Below are 6,259 nucleotides of genomic sequence, written 5' to 3' on the forward strand. Positions count from 1 at the left end.
ACAGAATACCAGAAAATACAATACAAATTCTGTTGGATTTCATTCATGATTGTGTAAATGTTTTTACATGGCCAATCATTTGTTTTCTTCTCTTTGGGGATAAAACAAAATAATAAACAAAATTATAATCAAATGCATTGAATACTATACTATATATAATTTATAATGCTGCTGTGCACACACATACTATATATAATTTATATTTGCTTTACAGAGTATTTGTTTTTGTTTTTTTGAAAATGTACCAAAAATTAACCCAATTTTTAACCAAACTGCTAGGATAATATACGCAATTTATTTATTTTTTAAATGCAAATGTATTAAAAATGTACGATTGCACTGCAGATTGAGCTCAGTTGCATCTTTTTTCATTTTAATTATTCTTGATTATCTCTATTATCTAATTAATTGCCATCATCTAATAATCATTTCACTATCACTCAACCATTTTTAATACATTTTAAGACACAATACAGTGAAAGTGGTCTGAATACTTCCAGAATCTACTATATCATGTATTAATATATAGTTTGTTTATAGTGTATTCCCATACTCTTATGACCTGTGAATAAACCTAACTCATTGAACATCGTTATCTTCTACACTACATCAGCGTCTGTCACATCTACAGAAACATTTTGAAATGGCCCTTTATTTAAAAAACTGACTAATATCTTATCAGGCCTTTGGCTCAGAGGTTCACAGGGTCAGAAAAACATTTTGTTCATACCATCCATTTACGGTAAAAAACACAAATGGTAAACTTGGTGATGGGAGGTTTCTGTCAGTTGCCGACAACGTGTTTATTTGTTTGACCTGAGCTGTGTTCTCTATTACGGCGCCCAGAGGAAGTCAGGGTCCTGTGGCCTTCTGCCTCCTGGGGAACACAGAGGAGATGTCCATCTGTTTATCATTAAAAGGTCAATCTGTCAACATGACCTGATAAAATAACTATAACACATTTTGGCAGCTTTGTACTTATGTGTCTACTAATGCGTGTGTCTGTGTGTGTGTATGTACCTAGGCATTTGTCCCACAGTTGCACAAAACTGGAGGACAAATGCTCAAGTACACACATTTGTGCCAGGACATCTAGAAACTTGTTACGAAACCACGTTTCATGTGACTATCACCCTCAGGTCAGGAGCATTGTCCTATCCTATCACACCTGTGTGTGGGATGTCACCTGCATCTTAGTGTGCTGTCGCCACCTACTCTTACTGAGTGGTATTACATTCAAGTCAAGAATTATTTTTGAGACTTGATGGTCTCTCTTCGTTGTTCTGATGCAGCATTTTTTTTCCACCCTTGAACTGGGCAGCTAGTTTTGTTATAACTTGTATAATTTGCATGTTTTTAATTGACTTAATTGATTGCACGTGTGTTTCTCTTTTTTAACCCTTCAGATTATTCAGTGAGGCACGCGTTGTGTTTCCAAAAAGAGAATGGCATCTCAGAAGAGTCATAAGAGTAATTGGCACAAAGCCAAAGCCAGCTGACCATGGCTTAATGGCATATTTGGTTGAGTCAGTCTTCAAATATGCATCAGCTTTACAAATGCAGACAGAACTGCAAAGCCCAGAAAGTCAGGCTGGGCACACAGTCCATCTGCCAGCCTAGGCAGTTGAGACCTGTTACTCGGGTACCTCTGGAGAGGTGCACAAGTCTCCGGTGGTCTTGTTTTGCAGACCAGAGCTCTTCCTGGAGATCTGGAACTGTGAGGGGTTTCCACCACCACTGTCCAGAGTGCACCAATTGTGGGTCTGCCTGGCCCTACCAGCACTATGACGTTTCCAGTGCCAACCTCAGTGCTTGGTGTCAGTGAAGGTGAACCTGAGCTCTAGGCCAGGGTCATTACTTCGATGTTGACACATACAGGTATAGTCAGGGCATATGGTTCAGATGCACACCACATAACTGCAATGTTGCTGGTTCAACACTAAGGAAAAACCTTCCACTGTTTATCATGGAATGGCCTAGTGGAGGGCGCCCTCAAACATCACAACATGTGAATCACTGACTGGGCAAAGGATGCTAGGAGTGGGTCCTTCCAATGACCAGACACACAGCTGAAGGCTGTATTTGGATGCATCACTCCAGCTGAAAGAGAAGGTCTGGTTTCCTTGGGAGGTGTCATTGCTTGCCACTGTGCATTTTTAAAAACCCTGGCCAGTTACGGTCTACTGGCAGTAGTTTATGGCTTTTCTGTTGAACTACAGCATCACAAGAAGGAGTTGAATTGGAGGAAAGTCATACAGAAAGCAGGCTGGCCAAGCATGAGCTAAGGCATCCTGTCACAGAGGACTGGTCCTCTCCATTAGCACCAGAGGGAACAATACATTGACATTTCCAAGACATCCACCTCAGCTATGACATGTTGGCTCCAAATCAATCCAACTACCTGTGGGAGGAGTCTCCAATCTCCCTGTTGCAGCACTTGGCAGGACAGCCACACTGTTCTAAGCTCCTGGGAGATATACAGCCCTGATGCTCAGGAAATAGGGAAATACCCATTGTAAGGAGCTGCTGTGATACCTGCAAACCCTACCTGAATGAAGAACCATGTTTAATGTACTGCAGAGTGAGGAACATGATGGAAGAGGGAACTAGACGCCAAGAGAGACAGGGAAGGAGTGCCACGCCATACATACACAAACAAAGAGACAGACAAGGAAGCACAAGAGACGCAACGCAAAGAAAACACAAGCTGACATAAATATTTTTTGCTCACTTGCTACTTCTTTTATCTTGTTTTTTTTATAGTCTAGAATACTCTAGTAACTACTTTTTAGTTTGTCAGAATTTGTGATCATGATTGTGATCATGATGTCTTCCTCATTAGGACATTTTAATTTAAAGTAACATGTTACCACATAAAAAGTTCATATAAATGTATCTCTGGCATATAAAGGATACAATACAGTGTAAAAACAGCTTTCGCCACTCTGGATAATATCACACATGCTGTGTGTTGACTCATCCGTGTACCTTAACAGTGCAAACCGTGATATGTTTGTCCCCTAAGCCTCTTCAACAACTGGCACAGATTCAATATTGCCATCTTGTTTGGCTTTTTCACAAGTGTTGAACTCAAAGCCTTTGACGGAGAGATAGAGCACACAAAAACACTGCCAAGTGTTATAACACAGGCAGGAGTAACTTTACCTCTGGTTTCTCAATCACACTCTTTGCTTTGGAGACCTGCCAAGTGTCGTTCACCTGAAGTGTGTGTAGAGATGAACTCAAAACAACTCTCATGTGTTGGTTTTTGTGGGCACGGGGATGTGAAGAACGGGTTGATCAGAGAGATGGTCACTTAAAGAATTAACAAACACTTTATTTCTCCCTGTCTCAGAGTCCAAAAAGTAGTCTTTGTCTAAAAATGGACAAAACATTTTATTTATTTGTTCTTTAGCTACAAAAAAAACAAAAACAAATTTAGAGATTGTTTAAAATAATATAAAAAAATAGACACAATTTAAAATGTTGAGTGTTCCTGTAGAGATTTTGCAACTGATTGTACAGTGCTTTTTTCTTTTTTTCCAAACATATAGGTGGCATTTAAAGGAATAGTTCAACATTTCGGGAAAGACTATATAAAATGAGAAATCAGGGTTTTAAGTTAGGGAAGAATGTAAGATGAGATTTGTTTTTGTGAAGATTTATTTTGTAGATGATATTATTCTGAGGTTTAGTAAGAAAATTGGTACAATATACAATAACTATTTGTATTCTGTTGCTTCATTTCATTGTCAGTGCTCAGTTGTCCTAAACTAATGCAATCCCATACAACTGTTCTGTCATTTATATGATGCATATAATGTTCAGTTTCTATTTTTGGATATTATCTTTATTATTAATATTTAAAGTATTGATATTGTTGTGCTTGGACTGCATTAAATTGACCTTCGTGTATATTACCAGGAAGTAAAAAACATTAGAAACACGTCTTACTGATTGGTGCTCAGCTAACATGACCTATTTATAAATGACACCTGCTCACTTAAAACCTATAAAAAGAGCTCAGAAAAACACAGAGAACACAGAAATAACCAGCATTAACGTTGGGAACTTTGATTAAAACATTTATTTAAGGCTGGACTCATTTAAAACGTTTTTTCCACATGGTAATAAATAAGTTAATACTTCACAGGATGGAGCCAGCAGCCATCCGTCATGCTGAGTGTGTTGTTGACTGGTCTTCTGTTGGCTGAATATATCAGCACAAAACACACGTGGGATAGGTATGTGACTGTTTTTCCCAGCTAGAACCCATGGGGCACTTGGGGGAGAGGTAGGTTTGTTTTGTCCAAAGATGAACTGCAATGTTCTGCAAATGTTACAAAAACAAACAAACAAACAAACAAACAACAACAACAAACATCTTGGGGAGTATGGATAGTTATACAAAAAGTGCTCTTTTTAGCTTATAGTCAAAGGTCAAAGTCCTTACTGGCCCTGTCAGAGCTTTATACAATATTAAATGATGATCCTTTAAACTGATGTTTTGTACAAAAAAAAACTTAAACTAAAAATAAACTAAATAAATAACTAAATTAGAATAAACATATAACAACTTAAAATGAAAAATACTCATGTAGATTAAGTAAAACACCTCAAAATTGTGGTTTTATGTACCACTGGTGTTTGCTATGACAGACTGTTGTTACTCCATTACAAGTGAAAGTCCTACATGCAAACTTGCATAAGTAAAAGTACAAACTTTTAGCAGCAAAATGTACTTACAAAAAGTAGTCACAAGACATGAAAACCTGCTCCTGTGACTGTTTGGCTAGTTATATTTATTTTTTAAAAATCATATACTAACATAAACTATTTTAGGTTTTTGTTTAATATAGCTATTGATAATGCAAAAGACTGCATTTTAACACATCAAGCACATCTCACGGTCCACATTTAAGTATCCATTCACCTAAGATGTATGTGCTGTAGGATGAAACACATATGGAGGAGTCCCATACAGTATAAACATGGGGAAAACATGAGACAGCCTCCACATAGTGCTTGCAAATCCCTGTCAGTGATGATTTATGTCATTTTAAGTCCAAGCCTTGCACTAAAGTAACTTTCTTGAAAATAAGTATGATAAATATCTTTCAAAGGAAATTCCACCTAAAACTACGTAGTGTGTACAGCCACTGTTTAGGATTTCAAACATTTGGCACCTCCCAGTGGTAGAATAGAACATTACACAATATTCTCAATAAATAACAATCACAAGATTCCTAGATATTGAAGAACTGCATGCATCACAAAGACTTTACACGTTTATGCAGTTTAATCTATAACAATGCATAATTTATTCATCATTTATATTATTTGTGTGTCAAATCTGCAAACAGCAAGTGACATTGATTCAGTGTTGAATTTTCATCAGAATCATTGTTTTTGTTGAGGTTGAATATTAAAGATTAAATAATATTGATCTTGATTATTCTTTGCTTTTTCAATGTTGAAATTACAACATTTAATTGCTAATGATTTCTAGTCAGCTGCAATGTCCCGCCTGCAATAGGGCTTAGAATGTTTGAAACTTTGTAGAAAACTTCAAAGCAACATCTCAAAATCTGTTGGGTGCATTTCTCTAAAACACATTCATTCCTATGGATGATGTTACTCATACTCTGTCCATTCTTGATACTGTCATTGCTCTCAGTGTCTCCTGATTCACGGTGTGCATCCATGCGTAAAGTGAGAAACACAGCTGATGCACCAGAAGAAAGTCACCCCAAAGATATGGTAAAGAGAGTGCACACTTAAACCAGGACCTTCACAGTGCATTTCAGACTAACTAGTTAGCTAAGTAGCAGCGTTCTTTTACGGACTGAATGTAACTTTTGACCACAAAACAACAAAGGTAAGACATGCGCAGAGATTGCCCGTAGTCTATAAGTCAGGTTTTTATTTGTCAAACATGGAGCGTTTCATTAATTACATGGGACTCTCTGCTGTTAGCTGGGGGCTGGAGCTAAACTAACTGTTACTACCAGCAGTGATGAATACTTACTTTCCTGAAAAACTTTCTTATATCCATATTGTAGTTTTATCTGCTCAATCATGCCCCTTTTTTATATCTTTATATTTTATATTTTTAAATCTTTTACTTATATTTTATATTTCATGTTTATTGCTGTTTGCACCGGGGATAAGAGGGAAACGCGTTTCCAATTCTCTGTATGTCCTGTACATATGGCAGCAATGATAATAAAGTTGATTTGACTTGACTGGATGTGTCTTT

This window comes from Larimichthys crocea, chromosome VI (genome assembly GCF_000972845.2).
Source record: "Larimichthys crocea isolate SSNF chromosome VI, L_crocea_2.0, whole genome shotgun sequence".
Classification (NCBI taxonomy): Eukaryota; Metazoa; Chordata; class Actinopteri; family Sciaenidae; genus Larimichthys; species Larimichthys crocea.